We start from the raw sequence: 22406 nt of genomic DNA, 5'->3' as shown, positions 1-22406 counted from the left end.
AGGGAGGTTGGAGAGATGCTTAGAGGTGAACACAAGTATGGAAAGTAAGAAATAAATGCTATCAACTCAAATAGATTGGTGGCTAAGGCCTAAACCACCAAACCTATGAGGACCATTACACTACAAGCATACTATACAAAGCTTAAATGAAATAAACACCTCAAAACTGTCCTAAATTAGACTAAAATAGTGCTGAATTGATGTAAAAAAAAGCTAAAAGAGTGAGCTAAAACAATGAAGAATGCAAGCTAGTAAACAAGCATAAGGAGGGGTGGCTAACCCCGTCATTTTTGGGACCTCAAAACAACATTTTTAGCCTCTGAAAAACTTTGAAATTCAGTGGTAAAAAGCTCAAAAAAAAGTTAAGAAAAGAATGGGAAACACAAGGGTAATAGCTTAAAGAACAAGGTTCAAAGAATGGTGGTTAACCCCTCCACCTTTGGTAGCTTTAAACCACAAGTTTCAGCCCATAAAAATAGTGTAAAAATAGTTCACAATCAACAAGAAAAGATAGAAAACAAGTAGTGTAAAGATGCTCAAAATTATACCTCTAAAAGCAAGACAACTCTTTTGTTAACAAACCCACAAGTTCTCACTCTCAAGGGCTGAAATTTGGACTTAATGATCTCAGCAAGGAAAGCTCCAATATTGGTTTATGAAGTGTTTGGGTAAGGTGTGTGTGTTGCAAGATACAGATAGAGAGAAAATTTCAAGTTTTGGGACTTATGAAATTTTTTGTAACCTAAACACATGAAAGTTGGCCTTGTATATACAGAAAAACTGCCTCTCAAGTCGGAAATATCTGTATACGAACAGCTGGAGCTTTTGGGGGATAGCTGGCAACAAATATCTGCATTTTACACAAGTGGCCGGCAGGCCACTAATAGTGGGCGGCCGGCCACAAAAATTTGCCTCCAAGCTCGACTTCAAATGGGTATATCTCCTTCATCTAGACTCGATTTTAGGTCATTCTTGAGTCTAAATTGAAGTCCCGGAATTCTACTTTCTAATGGTGGCAGCCTCATATCTAAATTCTAAGTGTACAGAGAGATATGTCTATTTTAGTGAAGGTTGCTCATTTCTATCCTAACGGATTGATGCCTAACTTCAAATGACCCTATCTCCCTCATTCGGACTCCACTTTAGGAGATTCTTAAGTCTAAATTGAAGCCTCAAAAGTCCAATTTCCAATGGTGGTGGCCTTACAACTAAATTCAAAGTGTGCAAAGAGATATGCCTATTTTAGTAAAGGCTGCTCATTTCTATCCTAACGGATTGATACCCAACTTCTTCCCCAACTAGTTTTCTTCCCTCCCCTCATATTTCCTCCAACTCCAAACCTATAAATAAGATGTTTTTTTAAAAGATTTTTCAAAGATTTCACCTCCATTCTATTTATTTCCATTGTCCTTACTCGGTTTATTGAAAAATGCAATATTTTGAAAGAAATGCGAGCCTCGGAACATCGTAGAAACATTTGGAAAAAGAGGATTTTAAGGTCTAAAATAGTTTTGGTCAAAAATAGTTTTGGCCAGAATAGGGTATAAGGTTGGAATTTAGAAGCTCTTCTTGCTGAAGAAATTGAACGTTTGTGCAGCATAACTTTCATCATTGAGTGATCAACCTGAGGCACCTAAATCTTAAGGGTAGTAAAAAATGGGGTGTCTACACCACCCAGGGGTGCCAGTCTACTTGCATGTTTGAAAGAGAGATTTGCAATCGGAATCACAAATAAGGAAAGCCAAAGATTGAAATGGATCAGTATGGGTTCTAAGTTCAAAATGTTTACCTAGACAAGAGTTACGGTGTCGAAAAAATAGCGAAAATGAGTGAAGTTGTGAGACTGACGGTCGCGTGGCCTGAGGGCCTCATCAAAATATAAAGACCGAGGCACCGTTCAACCAATCTCTCGCACAGAAACTGGAGCGAGCTCAAGGAAGTAGGAATATGCCCATACATGCACAAGAAAGAAAGAGGGATAGCATCAAAACAACAAGTAGAAACAAAGTCACAAGTGTACAAAGAAAAAAATGTAGTAAAGAAAACTGAAAGAGGGTTAAAGCCATCTCAAATGCGCACCAATACCCCTCAAGCAGCCTCGCCTTCTGACAGGAGGATTAGCGTACATAGTTGTACAATGTGCCGAGGCTGGTGCCTCCCCAATCATAATCCTTCATCCGCGAGATGTCCACCACCGTGCTCAAAAAGTATAATCCAACGGTATTCTCTCTGTTTACAAACAGGGTAATATCAAGAACATATAGGAGAAAACCACGGGTGTACTAAGCAGTGGCCTCTAGAGTGTAAGGATGTGTGTTGTAGAACCTCTGATGCAGCCAACTGTAAGGAATGATCCCTGGGCTATCTTTCAGGGGTATGGCCCCTAGTGGATGAAGCTGGGCGGCATTCCAAGATCCCATGTCCGATTTAAAAGGGATCGGATCACCCTTCCTGGAAGATCGATGATCATCAAAAATTCATAGGGGTCATCGTCATCTCCTAAGTGGAAGAGAAGTGGAAGGAGTTGGTGGTATTCCACCACCTCTCCATAAGGGCTGCAATGACTGACCGGGTGGCCTACATTTGAGTAATCCTAGAACAAAAGGTACCGAAGTCGGCTTGCTACACCAAGGCCTGGACTCTAGTTAGGAGAACTTGGTACCATCAGTGAGGGAATATGACTGTCCCATAGCCCTTCACCTAGTGGCCATCGTTCTATTACAAGAAAGTTGAATCAGTACAGTACAGATGTGAGAAATTGTAAATAAACATGGGGGTTTAGAATCAAGGCTTACCAGTTGGGCACCGTAGGACAAGTGTAACTGTCACTTCCGAAAAAGCACATCCGGGGCAACCCCTAGCCGAAACTCAGTGAAGGTGAGCATGCTACCATGAATAATCCAGTGAACATCGGGTTAGTAGTTAGCCGGATCAAATGGCCTGAGAGTCAGGGGTAGAAGCTTAAGTCCAAACATGGGAGGAAGGATGTCCTCCACTACCATGTCTAGGTCATCCACTCGGATGCCTATGCCCTTGACAAGTATATGTGCGTCAGCCTTAGGGGCTAGGGGAGGCACCTTAACCTCTGGAAAGACGGGAGGAACATCTCCTCGAGGGATATCAACGTCCATTGAGAAAAAGTACTTGTGGGTGAGCCAAAAACGAGGGAGATGGCGGAAGAAAACTAAAAGACTACCCAAGGGAGCCCAAAAAATTTGAAAAAATAAAGAGAAATGTGAGGAACCAAAGGAAAAGAGTGAGTGGTTAAGCCGAAATGTGCGAAACACGTAATGGATGGTGGAAGACTCAAACTCAACCAAATCATAAACTGATCGGTTCAAAATTTAGAGGAAAGTAGCAGTTTCAAAGGAAAAAGGGTGTGGGATATTAGGCAATGTGAGATGTAGAAAATCTAGAAAGAGAGAGAGTGGAAAAAAGAGGAAAGATGTTTTTGGGTGGTGTGGAGTTCAAATGAACCGTTGGTTTGCTTTTATAAAATGTTTTGGGAGGCAAACATACAAAATTGCCCCTGGAAAACCCAAAACAGCCTGCCGATCCATCATTTGTTCGGCCAACCAACTTTGTAGCTGGCAACCTAAATGAGTGACCAGTAGGGGCTTTTTATACCACTAAAGTCACACTTTTGTCCGGATGAGCTATGTTTGTACCCAGAATGGAGAATTGATCCCAATCAAGTTCTAGTGTGAAGTAAACATATCAAGTATATGCCCGGAAGGCCGAGCCATGCAAACAAAGGAAGCTAATTAATTCATAAAGAAAGATTTCTATTAAACATAAGAGGATTACAAGAATTTCGTCAAAACTCTAGAGGAGGGCTTAGTCATTACAAGAGCAATTGTGTTTCACACGAGGAAAGTGCTAGGATATGCAAGCCCAAAACATGCTTATTTCTATACGCTGGGTTCTTTATGAACATAAAGATGTAACCCTTGTCCTTCAAAGAGCAAAATGAGGAAAGAATGCATCTGGAGGTAACCTAAGTTGCAGGGAAAAGGCTCCAGTGCTGCAAGGAATATGAAAGTTTCTCGGTGCATCACCGTCATTGTCGGAATCGTCGCGATCATTAGAGTTTTCTTCGATGCTGAAAGCGGTTCCCGTGTCATCTTCTTCATTGCTACTCACCACCAGAGAAACCAGAATAGGTGGTTGGAGTGATTCCAAGGTGTCATTTTAAAGATAAAAAGAACTGTGTCATTGAAGGAAGGAGTAAAGAATAACATGCGGAATGGGAAATGAATGGCAAGATCAGTGCATTATACCTCCAGGGAGTTGGTGAGATGAGGGAATGAAGATCCCATGGGCAAGGAGTTTTAGAATACACGAGGCATCGGGCCAAGTCCATGAAATAGCTATGGGCACAAGCGTAGCTCAAAGATCAGCCGATAACTTTGCCGTGGCCGCGAACTCGTCTTTCGTTGTCAACGATGGGTTTCTTCAAGACTGCCCATGGATTCTCATTCTTACGAACAAGCCTTCTACTGCCTCTTCGACCACTAGAGGGAGTTCTTGAGCGTATGATTTCCGAGTCCGGGACTACAGTATCATTAGAGCTCTCATTGGACATGCCGGCAAAGTCCAAGTAATGAAGAGAAGCCATTCTTAAGATGTCTAGGAAAGGAATGAGAGAGAGGTTATGAACCATTTGAAATGAAAGAAGGTGTATAAAGCCACATAAACAACAAACTTCGGGTGGCTAAGAGTTATTTGCAGCCGAAGTAACACCATTTTACACAGTGTCAGAAGTGAAAAAGTCATGAGCTACTTGGGAAAAGCCCGGATAAACTGGCTGACCCCACATTTGGCTGGCCGACTATGGCCGGCAGGTTATGGAAAGTAGTTTAAATGTATTGATGAGTTTCAGAATGCCTAAACAGGAGAAGACATGCAGTTATAGAGTTTGGGAGAGAAGAGGGTGTTCAGTCAGGTATACAAGCATTCAGATACGAAGTGTAGCAGATGGAAGTCATCCACAAGTAAAAGATTTGTTATATATATGGGCCACGAATGGCACAAGTTGGTTACAAAGGCAGACACAAAACATCCTACGACAGTTGAGGGCATTACATGCACAGTTCAAACGAGCTATACAAAGACAAAAAAAAAAAAAGAAAAAAAAGAAAGAAAGAAAGAAAGAAAGAAGAGAGTAAGGAAAAGTGAAGTACAAACTAATGCAAAGCTAAGTGGCTATAGCCATTTGTCCCAGTGGGCAGCGGGGAACCAACTCCACCGGCGGCGTCATTGTCATGACCCGATCCCAGGGGCTTAGGGCTGGAATCGCAACTTACTAATTAATTCTAATTTTAACAAATTAAATGACGCATGAGGAGGTAGAATGGAAGTAAGAAAATAATTAAACAGAAAATTAACTTCATTAATCATTCTATTGTTTAGAAAATACATCTGTAGGGCCTCTACTATTTTATTATGTGGTGACAGAATTTTAGAAAGAAAAAGAAAAAGAAAAGAAAAACAAAATGTAACAGGTCGGCATCAAATTCCGTGTGGGTCCCACTATACGAGGTTACAGTTCTTCTTTACATCTCATCACCTGAAAGGGGTAACAACTATAAGTACACAACAGAGTGAGAAATATTATGTCAAGAGTAAAGGGGACACGTAATAACCATGGATAGTGATTTAAACTAAAACATTAACACAACTTTGAATAACCAATTATTTAAGTGACAGAAGCTGAAATACAGAAATTATGTAATAAATAACCATAATCACGGTACAGAACAGCACATAACAGAGGTCACTGGAGTGACAGTCAGAACAGAGGTCAATGGATCCATGCAAACAGAGAGTCACAAGGTGACCAAACAGAGATCAATGGTTATTTAAGTCTCCCAAGACATGGGACTCCCGTGGTGGTACTTACAAAAATAATTGTTTATAAAATCATTATTAAATAATTTTTAAAATTTAAACAAACATATCTATGGGTTTCAATTTAAGCAAATAGAGTTTAGAAAATAATCAACGTAATTGAAATATTAATATAATTTATAAAACACAATTTGCGTAAAATAAATTATGGTAACTCAAAACATACGTTAAATATATTATGGTAACTCAAGATATAATATAACTCATCTAAAGATTGTTTCCTCATATTTCTTTCCTATTTTTGCCGGCTACTCGAGACTGTTCTCTTGCTCCTTTTTTTTTTTTTTTTTTTCCTTACGGACTTCACATCCCCCTCTTATATATACATGACCTGGGTGATGAATCACCCTGTAATGATGCCTCCAAATTGATGACTCACCCCCCTAAGTACTAGACAACACAAATGGCTCGGCTTTCATTCCGCCAGCAATTTGCACAATTAATTGTTGTATTAACTTGGCCCTTAAGTAAATTATATTCATCTTATTTTTGATAAACTAAAGCTAAATTAAATTACATCTTTAGCACGTATAGCTATGAAATGAGATATATTATTATTATTTGGTAGTAACGTGGTGTTAATTAAATATTTGGGGTGTCACATTTCTCCCATCCTAAATAGAAATTTGTCCTCAAACTTGACGTACCTTGGTTTTTGAAGAGGTGTGGGTATTGCATTTGACTTTCGGTTTCCCATGTTGCTCCTTTGACACGATGATTCCTCCACAAGATTTTTACAAGAGGTATAGTCTTGTTTCGAAGAACTTGATCACGACGATTGAGAATCTGCATTGGTTGTTCTTCATAAGAGAGATCTTCTTGAAATTCCAGGTCCCCATAATCAACAACATGCTCTGGATCTCGGAGATACCGTCAAAGCATTGAAACGTGAAACACATTGTGGATATTAGACAGTTCAGGGGGCAGTGAAAGGCGATAGGCCACCGGACCAATCCTTTCTAGTATCTTGAATGGCCCGATGTAACGTGGGTTTAACTTTCCTCGCTTGCCAACTCGGATAACCTCTCTTGTTAGCGAGATCTTTAGAAACACATGATCTCCTATTTGAAATTCTAAGTCCCATCTCTATAAATTTGCATAGCTTTTCTGGCGGCTCTGAGCAATGTGAATTCGCTATTGGACGAGTTGAATTTTATCACTCGTTATCTGTACGATTTTAGAGCCGAATAACTTCCTGTCTCCAACTTTTTCCCAACACAGGGGTGATCGACACCTCCTTCCATATAGTTCTTCATGTGGTGCCATTCCAATGCTTGCTTGGTAACTGTTGTTATAGGCAAATTCCACTAACGGTAGGTGCTCATCCCAAGTACCCTTGAGGTCTAGCACGCAGACACGTAACATATCTTCCAAAGTCTGGATTGTTCTTTCCAACTGTCCATCAGTTTGCGGGTGATAAGCCATGCTAAACTTTAGTGTTGTTCCCAAAGCCTCTTGCAATTTGTTCTAGAAGTAAGACACAAATCGAGGGTCTCGGTTAGACACGATTGAAACTGGGGTACCATGCAACCGAATTATTTCCTTGATGTACAAAGTGGCAAACTTATTAAGGGAGTACGTGATTTTGATTGGTAGAAAATGCGCTAACTTCATTAATCGGTCTACTATGATCCACATTGCATCATTCTTCGAGATTGACTGTGGCAGCCCGACCACGAAGTCCACAGTAATGTGTTCCCATTTCCACTCAGGTATAGGGAGTGGTTGCAGCATTCTTGTAAGTCTCTGATGTTCTGCTTTAACCTATTGACAATGCAAGCATTTGGAGACGTGGCTTGCTATGTCTCTTTTCATTCCTGTCCACCAATAGTGTTCCTTCAGATCATGCTACATCTTTGTATTGCCAAGATGGACTACAAGCCTCAATCTATGAGCTTCCACCAATATCTTCTTCTTGAGTTCAGGAATGTCGGGTACACAAATTCGATTGTGAAATTTTAGTATCCCAATGCTTATAGTGAAGTCAGGGTTGGGCTTACTTCTTTGCTCCTCGTATTTTTTCTTCAAAAGCCTATCTTCACATTGGCGTGTTCTAATTTCTTCAATGAAGGTGGGTTCCACGATTATATTGGCGAGCAATCCATTATCTGGCGAGAAACGAGGGTACATGCCAAACTTCTGGTTGTCTTTCAGCTCAGTGCCTCTGCTACCACATTAGCTTTGCCTGAATAGTGATGGATCTCTACATCATAGTCCTTCATAAATTGTAGCCACCGTTGTTGCCTCATATTCAGTTCTTTTTGTGTGAGCAGATGTTTAAGACTCTTGTGATCAGTGTAAATTTTGCAAGTTGAACCGTAGAGATAATGACGCTAGATCTAAAGGGCGAAAATCATCGCAGCCAATTCTAGATCATGGGTTGGGTAATTTCTCTCGTGAGTCTTTAGTTGGCATGAGGCATAAGCAATGACTTTTCTGTTTTGCATAAGAACACAAGCCAAACAATTATATTAGGCATCACTATAAATTACAAACCCATCTGTTCCCACGGGGAGTGCTAGTATAGGAGCTGACACCAATCTGCTTTTTAATTCTTAGAAGCGACGTTCCTATTTATTAGTCCATTCAAAAGATGTGTTCTTTTGAGTTAGTTGAGTTAAGGGTGATGCTATCTTTGAGAAATCTTGCATGAATCGTTGGTAATAGCCAGCTAGACCCAAGAAGCTTCATATTTCTGACATGTTACTAGCTCGTGGCCAATCCACGATTGCTGCCACCGTTTGGGGATCGGCAGAGATGCCATCCTTGTTAATGATGTGATCGAGGAAGTGTACACTAGTGATCCAGGATTCACATTTCTTGAACTTGGCATACAGTTTGTGATCACGTAGTGTTTGCAAGATTGTTCGCAAGTGTTACTCATGGTCCTCCGGTGACTTGGAGTATATGAGAATGTCGTCAATGAAGACGATGACGAACTCATCAAGATAGGGTTTGAACACTCGGTTCATGAGGTCCATAAAGGCTGTTAGAGCATTTGTGACTCTAAATGGAATGACGAGAAACTCATAATGCCCATAACGCATTCTGAAGGCAGTTTTTTTGATGCTTTTCGTTTTGACTTTTAGTTGATGATAGCCAGAACGCAAGTCGATTTTTTAGAATACTTGGACACCTTGTAGTTGATCGAATAAGTCATTGATTCGTGACAGAGGGTACCGGTTCTTGATGGTGACTTTGTTTAGCTCCCGGTAATCAATGCATAACCTCATTATGCCATCCATTTTCTTTACGAATAGTACTGGAGCTCTCAATGGTGAAGAACTAGGTCGAATGAAACTTTTGTCCAGTAGTTACTGAAGTTGGGTGTAGACTTGACTTTCTTCGCGCCCCCCTCTCGAAGAGCTCGAATTGGTCCTACAGTTCGGACTCCTGTCACGGTTCTGAATCTAATCTCACAAAGTGCAATGTGAAACTGATAAGCACCAAAGAGTCCAATCCGGCAAATCATTTTGGAAAATCAAATTTTGAATCAAATAATGCCAAAACTAGACTGCTTTGCTAGATTATAGAGTCACCACTTAAATATTTTATTTTTGAAAAATTTAGAAAACCCTGACTCGTGCCAAAGGCCACGTATCCGTCATCACCAAAGTTGTCTTAGCTTGGGAACTTGGGTATGAGAGGGGTAGGTCCTGAAATGAGCACCCTCGCTCGCCCGACCAAAGATCGGTCTTTACTAATCATGATATGATGTTTTATAAACACATGTGTTCTTATTCTGATTATTAGCTAACTTTACTATGTGACGCACACAAGCAAGTATAGACTAAAATTGAGAGAATTGGAACAAAACAACTCATGTTTGCTTTCGAAAATGGTTTGAATTTGCCACCCACAAAACGTGGATTTGCCATCAAACATGATGGGCTTGAAACATGATTTGCCACTTCGCAAAGTGGGCTTAAAACATACATTCATTGAAATGTTCCAATTCAAGTAACAAAGCTTTCACCCACAGGCATTCATGCAGTTAATCATTTAAGCAAATAGTTTCATGGCAAGCATGCAAAACATGGCATTTATGGCAATTACACTCATGTAATATGCTAAAGTGTAAAAGCTTACTGAGTACTCCAAGCCAAAACAAAAGCTAGTTAGAAAAATGTATGATTCCTAACTATACAAGATGCCTAATGCAACACATGCAATATGTAATTAATAGGCTCGGTTACTAATATGACATTTGCAACACTTTGATAGCATGCTTTGAAAACACATATTCAAAGAAGTGTATTGAAATAACGATGCCATTTGAATGATGCGTCGAACCTCGGTGCATGCAAGACAAATGAATGATACAAACATACAAGCATAAGGTATGCCAATTGAAATATGTCCCTAATCTAACCATCGAAAGCAGATAAATAAAAGGGAGAAAGAAGTGGGGTTGGAAGACATGCACACATGCACGCACGCTCATTACAACATTGTGCCCTCTCCAAAGAGGGTCCGAATAAATAAGCTAAGCTAGACTAAGCTAAGCTAATTATTACAAAACAAAACTAATTAACTATTCTAGCTAATTAATTATTACAACACAATTGAATAACTATCTACACTATGCAAATTAAAATATTACAAAACGAACTGAATGGTTAGCTACGCTAACTAACTAGTAAAGCAATTTAAATGGCCTCGAGGGACGAGGGATGCATGCATGCTCAGTTGCTTCCTCTCGAAAATGCTCTTGCCTTGCCATCGGATACCTCTGTTTGCACTCATTTGATCTTGGAAAATTGCACCAACTTCCAGATTGCCTCTGCTCCAACACAGGAACACATTTGCACAAAAATTCACTGGTGGCCGGTCGGCCACAAAAAGTGGCTGTCGGCCACCTTAACTGGCCGGTCGGCTACTGCAAGTGGCCAGTCGGCCACCCCCATTTCTGGACTTCTGCTTTTGCTGCAACAGAGAGCAACAGAGACAAAACAAAGCATTTTCAAGGAATGTGTGTACTGCTACACTCCTTATCATTTATTAAGCTCAAAAGAGTGTAGCTCTTGGCTCTCAAGCCATTAACCAAGCATTTTCAATGCATGATGGCTGGAAAACCAAGCTTGTACAAAGTCAATGAATGCACAGATAAGACTCGAAGGACCACCACCCTATCATGCATGATCAAGGGTGTCGATAACTAAGAAAAGTGGCACGTTTCATTACTTTGAGTATGAAACGTCCCATTTTTCTTGTGTTTGAATTAATATCCGATCCAAACACATGCAATGCAACACAAACATGCTTATCTTGCTCAAGTTTTACTTGTCATGTTTTGTTTACACATTTTACATTACTGATTAGTCCTTTAACCGATTAAGTCCAAAGTGAGAGTCCTCTAATTGGAAAGAGGGCCTAAGTCACAAGTACCTTGAGCATGAAAGAGGCCTCATGATGTTGGTTAGTAGAAACCCTCAAGGGAGGATTAAAACCATTAGGCATGAGAGCTTCAATTCTATACTCAAGCCAACAAGAGGCTCAATACCACTTTCAAAACAAAGTAAAAAATGAAGAATAGAGGGAGGTTGCAGACATTTCAATGCTGATATGGCATGCAAAAAGACACTAAATCATGCAAGCAACTCATGCAAGACATGCTCAAGAACCTAAAGCATCAAACTAATGAAGATCACAACACTATAAGTATGCAACACAAAGCTCAATTGACCAAACCAGCTCTAGACAGGGTTAAAACATGCCAAAACAGTGGCTAAAATATGCTGAGATTGAAGCATAAAAGGCTAGACAAACATGCTCACGTGTTAGCTTGCAAACAAGGCTCCAAACACAACTCTCAAAAGCAATGAAAGAGTGAAATAAGTGAGAGTGTGACAGAGCTATATACACTAAAATCATATGCAAAATGATGCTACACCATGCAAGCCACTCAAACACTTCATGCTAGAGGCCTCAAAACAATGAGCTAGTGAAGACCATTACACTATAGCCATGCAATACAAGCCTCGAAGGACTTAACCAGCCCAATACAGAGTTAAAGTAAGCCAAAATAGTAGCTAAAACAACCTGAAGTTAAGCTAACACAAGCTAAAAAATAGGTTAAACCATTAGGCATGCTAGACTAGTAAGCATAATTGCACTACAAGTACAAAAAGAAAGCAACAAATGCTCCAACCAACCCAAAACAGAGCCTAAAACATGCTTGAACTAAGCTAACACAAGCTACAAAATCAAGCTAATACGTGAAGCAACCTAGGCATGGAAGCAAGACACAAAGAGGGGAGGCTAACCCCTCCTATTTTGGACTCCAAGAGTTGATTTTCACCACTAAAATAACTCTGGATTTCAGTGTTTAAAATGGCCAAAACGTTTGATTTAAAGGTGGTAAGAAATGGCACAAAAGGCTTCACAAGCCAAAGAGCAAAAATGGGGAGACAACCCCCTAACTCACCAAGACTTAAACTACCATTTTTAAACCTTAAAAATAGAATTTTTTATAGTTGAAAAACCAGGTCAAAACAATGTAAAAAGATAGCCAAGCAATTGATTAAAACAAAGTCTACAAGGTAAGTCCTTTACCTCTTGAAGCACAACACAAAATCAGTCACAATTCTGAGCTTAAACCACCCTTAGAAGCTCAAACCAAGCCTCAAAGAACTTTAGCTCCAAGATGAAGATGTTTGGTTAAAGGTGCAAAAGTGTAAAGAATTCTCACTTTCAAGCATAAAACGAGAAGAGAGAGAGAGAGAGAGAAAAATTTGCTCCAAATTGTGTAACCCTTCAAAATGGGGGAGAGACCCCCCCTTATATAGAAAATCAAGCTAAAAGCTTGCATTCATCCCTCCATACACGTGTATGGAGATGAGCATCAGTGAACAATAGCTAGCACAGCTGGCAAAGAAATATCTGAAAAATGAGAAAAATGGCTGTCGGCCATCATCAATGTAGCCGACCGTCCATAAACATAGCCGACCGGCTACCATTGGTGGCCGACAGGCACAAATCATGGCTGGCAGGCTAAGGGGATGGCCGACAGGTCACCCTCTCCTCCAGAAGTGAAGCAACAAGCTCTTGGCTCACAACCAAGCACAAAACAAACAAGATTAGAGGCTCCAAGGCATGGCGCTCAGCAGAGACCTTTAGGGACTCAAAATGAACATGAGCGAGCACAATCATCGGGTGTTCAAATGATAACGTCCAAGTCTTGAGGACGATCAAAAATGGGGTGCCTACATTGGGTCTTCAGTTCTTTTAATTCTATCATTGACATGAGGTAAAGAGTTTTTGAGATTGGTTGGGTACTAGGTTGGGTTTCAATGGTGAACTCGATTTCCCGATCAACTGGGGTACCAGGTAGGTCTTCGGGAAAGACATCTGGGAATTCTCTAACTACGGAGATTACATCGACGGTGGGGGGCCTCTTTTTGAGTATCGATCACATAACAGATATAACTACAACAATCCTTTCTTAAAAATCGTTGGGCTGTTATAGAGGATATAAGACAGGGAGGGGTGGAAACTCCAGTCCCATCAAAGACAAGCTCGGGTTGGTTTGGTAACCAAAGGGAGACCTTTTTAGTTTTACAATAAATAGAGGCATGATTGGCAGCCAGCCAATCAATTCCTAAAATCACATCAAAGTTAGCAATACGGAGGGAATCAAATATACGTATAAGGTTTCACCTATTAAGGATATAGTGCAAGATTTGTACACCTTAGTGCCAAGGGCAAAATAACCAGAAGGAAAAGACACAAACAACATATATCCTAAGGGTTTGGGTGTTGATGCTATCTTGGAAGCAAAGTGTGGTGCAACAAAAGACTAAGTTGAATTATAGTCAATGAGGACATGAGCTAAATGTCCACAGACAGAAAGTGTACCAGACACAATGTTTTCAGTCACTTTTGATTTTCCAAGCACCAAGGCAAAAGCTCTTCCTTCGCGTTTTTGGTCCTTCCTCACTCCTCCAGGTTCTGCAGGTTTTCTAGCTGGTTCAGAGGAGCCAGTTATAGGATTGGTAAACTTTGGACAATCTCTCAGCAAGTGGCCAACTTGAACACATTTAAAGTATGCTCCCGTGTCTCGATGGCATCGTCTCCAATGAGCCCTTCCACAAGTATGGCAATTAGGAAGAGTGCCACCTCTAGGGTTAGTAGGACCTTGATTGCCTGAACTAGTTGTGCCCGTATTTACCTTCTTGGGTGGCGCTGCACCGGATCTTCTGTTGTCTTTTTCCAAAAATCGCTTCATTTGGCTTGTTTCTCCGGAACGGGATGTTTTAATCCCTTTTTCTGCAATGTATGCTTGATCCACCACATCCGCATAGATTGGTAGTTTCAACACCTCAAGCCTATCTTTGATTTCAGCATCCAATCCTGCTTTGAATTTCTTTACTTTTTGAGCTTCGGTGGGGATGACATATGTAGAAAATCGGGCTAGTTGCGTGAACTTTCTCTTGTATTCGGCCACCGTCATGGTTCCTTACTTTAAATGTGTGAATTCCAACGCCTTTTGTTCCTGCAGTGAATGTGGAAAGTATTTTTCATAAAATACTTCCAAGAATCTTGCCCAAGACAATATTTCTTTTTTCTCCAGGGTAAGAAGCCTTCATTCCTGCGCATTCTCTTTGAAAGTGAAAGTTGCAAAAGTTATCTTCTGTCTTTCGGTGAAGGGTAGTCTGCAAAAAATTTTCTCCATGTCCCTAACCCAAGCTTCTGCTACCAGTGGGTTTGGACTACCAGTTAATGTGGTGGGTTTTAGATCTTGGAATTGTTTTATTGTAACCGACTCTTCTCGCCGTTCTGGCATCCCATTGTTTATGTTGGCCTGCAAGGCCTGCAAAAAGCTAGTAACCGCTCTTTCCATGATTCTTTCCATTGACTCAGTTCCGCTGACTGATGACTCGGTTCCGTTACCATCGTTGGCCATTACTACAAAGTAGATTTTAGTGTGAAATAACTTAGTAAATGTGACATCACATTTATAAGGCATTATAAAGTATATATAAAATACTAGCTTTACTATTTATACTAATATAGTATTAGCATTACATCCCTATCTCAAAAGTTAAAAGTTATGTTAGTGTCTAACCCCTTTGGTATCAAAAACAAAATAGGAATCAAAACTAATCATGGTTAGCTCACAAAAAAATTCTTTTCTACAAAATCTAGATTGGTGGGTCAAATAACCATGGAAAGTAATGTTGCATAAAAAACTCAACTTCCCATCCTAACTGTACCATACCAAAACAAACCTACACTGCCTAGACTATATAAATGGGGACAGACTGTAGGTATTCCCAAAACGCTCAATCAACGATCCATCTAGGTATCTCGATGTATGATAAGTCATTACTAAAATCAACATTCTAAATATGAATAATTTCCAAAGGGCTAGGGATGTTGGTGAATATGTAGTTTTCGGGATAAACATTTCTCCTCCTCTCGGCAAAATTTGGGGCCAAAGGGCCAACTATGTAGTGAAGGCGGTCAAATCCTAGGGCAAGGCCGATTACGCGAGTAGGTCCGATATATCGTCCGCGCATATAGGCACGACTCTGCCTCCATGATAAGTATGTTACATCATTAGGATCGGTCTGTACATAGATTGGCCAACCCGTCAATTGGGCAAGGCCTGGATGTAGTCGCCTAACTATGTCTTCCGAGTCTCCCCATCCTTCCGGCAAGGCGGGGGCGTGGTGCTCTACTAAGATGTCCTCCAAATTTATAACCCCGAGCTCCTTCCAAAATGACTCACTAAGAATAAACTCAGACATCCCTATATCACCAAAATTAGTTATGGTACAAACATAAAATTCTACAAGGAAGGTTAAAAATTATTGCTCTAATACCACCTTTGTCACGACCTAACCCTAGGGGCTTAGGGCTGGAATCACAACTTAATTTTAACAAATTAAATGGCGTAGGAGGTAGCAGAATGGAAGTAAGAAAATAATTAAACAGAAAATTAACTTCATTAATCTTTCTATTGTTAAGGAAATACATTTGTAGGGCCTTTATTATTTTATTATGTGGTGATAGAATTTTAGAAAGAAAAAGAAAAAGAAAAGAAAAAAAAAATGTAACAGGTCGACATCAAATTCTATGCGGGTCCCACTATACGAGGTTACAGTTCTTCTTTGCATCTCATCACCTACAAAGGGTAACAACTATAAGCACACAGCAGAATGAGAAATATTATGCCAAGAGTAAAGGGGACACGAAATAACCATGGATAGTTATTTAAGCTAAAACATTAACATAACTTCATTTGAATAACCAATCATTTAAGTGGTAGAAGCCAAAATACAAAAATTATGTAAATAAATAACCATAACTACGGTATAGAACAGAACAGAACAGAGGTCACTGGAGTAACAATCAGAAAATAGGTCAATAGATCCATGACAAATAGGTCACATGGTGACCAAACAGAGGCCAATGGTTATTTAAGTCCCCCAAGGCATGGGACCCCCGTCATGGTATTTACAGAAAATAATTGTTTATAAAATCATTGTCAAATAATTTCTAAAATTTAAACAAACATATCCATGGGTTTCAATTTAAGCAAATAAAGTTCAGAAAATAATCAATGTAATTGAAATATTAATATAATCTATAATACACAATTTGCGTAAAATAAATTATGGTAACTAAAAACATATGTAAAATATATTATGGTAACTCAAGGTATAATATAACTCATCTAAAGACTATTTCCTCCTATTTCCTTCTTATTTTTGCCGGCTACTCGAGACTGTTCTCTTGCTCCTTTTTTTTTTTTTTCCATACTGACTTCACAGCCCCCCCCCCCCTTATATATACATGACCTGCGTGATGAATCACCCTGTAATGATGCCTCCAAATTGATGACTCACACCCCCAAGTGCTAGACAGCACAGATGGCTCGGCTTTCATTCCGCCAGCAATTTGCATAATTAATTGTTGTATTAACTTGGCCCTTAAGTAAAATATATTTATCTAATTTTTGATAAACCAAAGCTAAATTAAATTACATCTTTAACACGTATAGCTATGAAATGAGATATATTATTCCATATATTTATTAGTATTTGTTTGTTTATTTGGTTGTAACATGGTGCTAATTAAATATTTGGGGTGTCACAGTCATCATCATCACTAGCCCCATTGCCGAAGACACTAGTGTTTACAGAGGAATAATCAAGGGGTTCATAAGGTGCATCATCATCGTCATCATCACTGCTAATGGCAATCACCTTGGGCAAAACAACTCTGCCCTCCAACAAAAAAGAGTGTTAGTCAGAGAAAAGCAGAAAGTATTGCATGGAAACTGTTTCAGAAGGAAATGATTAGTTCTGGAGGAAACCAAACCTCGAGGTGGATGTTTGGAATATGTATAGCTACTGAAACTCAGCCATGCCCACATCCTCGTCGACGTCGGAGGCCAAGGCTGTGTCGCTCATGAAGAGCCTGTCCAGGACCATAGTAACGTCCTCGCCCATAGGCCTGAGTCCCACAGGCTCATTAACCGCTACCTGTCTGCTACTATTAGCACCCCTGTGAGGGTGTCCTTGTTCATGCCTCCTCACATGGGTAATGATATAAGTAAGCTCTGGGTCAATGCCATCTGTCATGGCCGTAACAAGAGCCTCTGCTACCGTGTTTCTAGAGGAGGTATCACTGCACGATGGTGTGTTCGATTTGTCAAAATTGATGGAAGAGTTGGGTAGAAAATGGAGAAGGTCAACGTCAGCCATGGGTAGTGTTTGGAAATGAGTTCAAAGAGTTAGAGAGGTGTCTTCGGACGGAAGTGAAGGAAGTTGGATGGTCGCGCCTTTTTTATAAACTTTCAAAGTTGTGAAATGACTGTTCCGACCTTGTAAAAACCCAATAAAGCCGGCCGACCAAGTTTTCAGCCGACTAAGTGAGCGCCAACTGCATATTTGAAGAAAGGTGTTTAGAAGTGTACAGTAGTTACTTAGAGATGTATGGTTGTCATCTCTACCGTACCCTCGGTTAATACCCCCCATGTGTGGGTTGGTGGTTAACACCACCCTTGGTTAATACCGCTCCTTACGAGGTTGGCAGTTAACACCACCCTCAGTTAATACCACCCCCTACACGGGTTGGCAGTTAACACCACCCTCTGTTAATAACGCCCCCTGCAGGGTTGGTGGTTAACACCACCCTCGTTAAATATTGCCCCCTCTACAGGTTGACGGTTAACAGCACCCTCGGTTAATATCGCCCCCTGCACGGGTTGGCAGTTAACACCACCCTCAGTTAATACCGCCCTTTATGGGGTTCTCGGTCTGTCCTCGGTTAATACAGCCCCTTGTGGGGTTGGCGGTTAACACCACCCCTCGGTTAATACTGCCTCGTGCGGAGTTGGTAGTTAACACCACCCGGTCCCTATGTGCGGGTTAACGGTTAACACCACCCTCGGTTAACATCGCCCCCTACGCAAGTTAGCGATTAACACCACCCTCGGTTAATACCGTCCCCCTTGGGGTTGGTGATTAATACCACCCTCGGTTAATACCACCCCCTGCGCGGGTTGGCGGTTAATACTACCCTCATTAATATCGCCCCCTGTGGGTCAGCAGTTAACACCGCCCTCAGTTAATACCGCCCCCTTTATGGGTTGGCGGTTAACACCACCCTCGGTTAATACTGTCTGGTGGTTAACACCACCCTCGATTAACACCACCCCATGCGGGTCGATAGCCCTAGGTTAATACCGCCCTTTGCACGGGTTAGCGGTTAACACCACCCTTGGTTAATACTGCCCCATGCGAGTCGGTGGTTAACGCCACCCTTGGTTAATACTGCCTCCTACGAGTTGGCGATTAACACCACCCTCCAATTAATATCGTCCCATGCGGGGTTAGCGATTAACACCATCTTTTCTTTCTTCATGTTGCGGCATGTTTGGAGTGTGTTGTGGAGTTCGTTATTACTGTGATTGCTAGCCATATGTGGTTTTGGCTACAATCATCCTTTTCTCTTTCCCTCTCGTGCCATGGCACCGGTGGGTGTTGCATTTCTTTCATACATTGCATGTTTATTTGTGTTGGGCCCGTCTTTCTTTTGCCATCTTTGCAGATTTATCTATTTTTCCATTTCGTAACCATTCGTGGCGTTCGCATCATCAAACTCTGGCAGTGGGGTATACGTAAGCCTAATTATCAAATCATCGCAGCGCTTGCCATGTAAGCCTGTCTTTTCAAACTGTATTTCGAACATAGCATTAGCATTTTGCCCTTGAACTAAGCTGGTTTGATTCCTTACAAAAGGATACATAGACAGCCCTTGGGTTCAATCAAATCTTTATTTACATTTTGTTTGTTTGCCTAAATCTTGCGGCCTCGTCAAAAAAGGTCGTCTTTGGGCTTTGATATTCACTCACGTCATGAAATGACGCACTAAGCTCTATCAAAGAAGGATAACTATAGACACGCTATTTTTTATTAGCCTTGAGACTTGGTTACACGCTTTTAAGTTCTCGATGCTGAAAGCGATAGGTCCTAATCTTTGTAAGGTCCATAGCAAAAGCTCTAAAGATCGAGCTCTAAACCCTCCAAACGACCTGTTGTGGACAAAATATTTTTAGATCAAAATGGAAACCTCTTTCAAAATGAGTTTTAGTGGTGCAACTTGAAACATTACCGTAATGTTCTGACGCTCATATTTTTAAAGTCCAAGCGTTGTATTCTTTCAAACAAATGGAGCGAAGAATATAGTGGAAGTGAATGGGAAGGATGAAATCCTCATAAATGTTTATTTCTCCCTTCAATTCAAGCTAACCTACTCTTGTTGATTTAACGATGTGCCCATTGGCTAGCTGGACACCAAATGATGGCCTACCACAAAAGTACTCAGTCGATCACCAGGAAGCTCGGCCGACTGAATGTTCTAGGTACAGAGCATTTTTTAGAATTTCATCTTTTTTTGCTAACCTTCCACAAATATCTCAGATATTTATGATATGGGTTTTATATATAGGGCTTGCCAGCTCTTTTCAAAGGGTTAAAAAAAAGATTGCCTAAGGATAGAAAAGCGTGAGAGCTCTCTTCTTCTTTCCTCATCTCTCACCTACCACCTTCAACCTTAACACCCATTTCTCCATTAAAGCTTGATCCTAAGGTCTAGACAAAGGATTTTAGACATTAAAGAACACCCCCAAAAGCTCTTAAGGGACCTTAAAGGGAGTTTGTGAACAAGAAAGGCTCATCCTCTTTAAGAGGTGAATCCCTACTTTTTCTTTAATTCTAGCTTTGTTTTCAATTATGTAATTGTTGTAAGTCCTCATGGATGTAGAGGAAGTAGCCTTAGCCACTTATCCATTGAGTTGATAGTCTTTTTTAATTTCAACTATCTCATTCTTGTGGATTTTGGACCCTTGTGGATGTTCTTGGGAGTAGTTTTAGCCATCTATTCACAAGCTCAATAAGTAGAATAACTCTTCTCCCTATTACACCACTTATCTTTACCTATCCCCTTCTCTCAAGTGTGCTAATCTATATGTTTCAACTCTTTACTCAATAACAATGAGTGTTAGGGGTTGTTTCATGAAGTTGCTTGGGTGATCTGTGGGATTTGGTGTTGACAAGTGTTGTCTCTTTTTTCATTGAGTATTTTGGAAGTAAAACAAGAGACTTTGGGTCAAAGGAAGTTCAAACCTCCCTTCTCAATCATTTGTGAACATAGAAAGGGGTGTTATCATCCTTGTTCTATGACTAGATAAGGAGTTTTCAATGAATTTGATGAATTCCTTGTTTTAGTAAGCAAAGCTTCCGCCAAGAAATGATTTGCATTAATCTACGCTCTCCACTTAATACCATGGGTTTGGGTATTAACTTGCCCTTATTCGCAAAGAGAATATATAGGTTCCCATCTAATTCTCGGCTTGAATTTGTTTTGATTTTGATCCATTTAATTTGTTTCTTTAAGTAAAATATACGTCGTATATATATGTTTGTGTTATGGTTGAGGGTTATGGCCCATTCACGCCTCTCCAAGTGATCCTTGTTAACAGAGGAGGTGGAAGGTATGAGAACTCCCTAGAAAGCCTCCATTTGGCCTCTATCCTGAGATTCTACACTGACCTAATTCCAATTGGAAGTGGAATTTGGCCAGCCACTTTCTACTTTAGCCGACTCACCTGGTGTTTGGTCAATCATTTCCCCAAGAATAGAATAGATAATTTCTGAGGAATGCTTCTGTAAGCAGTTCTCGACCCCCCGATTGCTTTTTTTCTTTCTTTAGTATGATTTGTTAGATTCAACAATAGCTAGGCTGAATCGATTCATTATTGTAACAATCTCTCTCTCCTCATTTCTTATTCAAATTGTTGTAATAATCTTCCAACCCCACGTCTTTCTAACATTTTTATTGATCTGCTTTCGGTATTGCATCATGTTTTCTTTATCATGCCTATATATTGTATCCATTTTTTCATGCATTTGGATCTGGATCATCCGCATTAATATGATTTACTATATTCAAAGATGAATACATGCAGAAATCCATGAATTGTGCCATGCTCATGCTACATCTTAACAATCCGGACTCCTAGATACATGTTCTGTTGTGTTGCATTAGAAACTTGCATATAGGATCAAGTATATTTGTACACATCTGTATATGTTGTGACTCACCTTAGAGTACTAGGTGAGCATTTTGAATTTTAGCATATTGCATGTGTGTGTTCCTTACTATATCTGTTGCTACAACACGAGGCTAAGTGCATAAGTGAGATATTTGTTTGAATACCAGTGGATGAAGGTCGTGCCAATAGATGGAGGTTGTGTTATTTATTTTGGAGTATAGATGATTCTTATGCTGCAGATTTTATCCAAGAAAACCCCTTTTCAAAAATGCATGAAGTCCGAGTATAACCAAAATTTACAACACGATCTATATTTGAATGCCTCAAATAGTAATGGTAGCATTATTAATAATCAAAATTTGGATTTACATTGGTTATAAAAATCATATTATGACTTAGTAGAGGCTGATCTTTGATGGGGTGAGTGGGGGTGCTCAATTAATGACCTTCCCCTCTCATACCTATGTTCTCGAGCCGAGACACTTTGGTTATGACGGATGGTGGCCTTCGGCACGAGTCATTGGTTTCTTAATTTTCTCAAAAGTTTAGGTGGCAATTCTGAAATCTGGTGATGTAGTCCATTTCTGACAATATTTTGTAATAAAATGGATTTTCTATAAAAGTTGCCAAATTTGGACTCTCATTTTCTATTTCACATTGTACTAGTGAGACTAGATTAGGAGATTGGGAGTCCAAACTGTTGGGCGCATTTGGTAACCCCAAAAGCATCCCACACCTACTTCAAAACAGAGTCAGCAGAGCCCATTTCCAATTTATTATTAAAAAAAATGCGTAAGAAATTCTCTAGTTGGAAAGCCAACAACCTCTCCTTGACTAGGAGAGCAACCCTTATCCAAATTGTCACCTCGGCTATGCCTTCTTATGTTATGCAAACTATCGAGCTCCCTAAAAACCTTTGTAATGGCAT

This window comes from Camellia sinensis, chromosome 10, assembly GCF_055761805.1.
Source record: "Camellia sinensis isolate YWXY chromosome 10, ASM5576180v1, whole genome shotgun sequence".
Taxonomy (NCBI): Eukaryota; Viridiplantae; Streptophyta; class Magnoliopsida; order Ericales; family Theaceae; genus Camellia; species Camellia sinensis.
The sequence above is the reverse complement of the archived record's forward strand: the minus strand, read 5'-3'. Positions refer to the sequence as shown.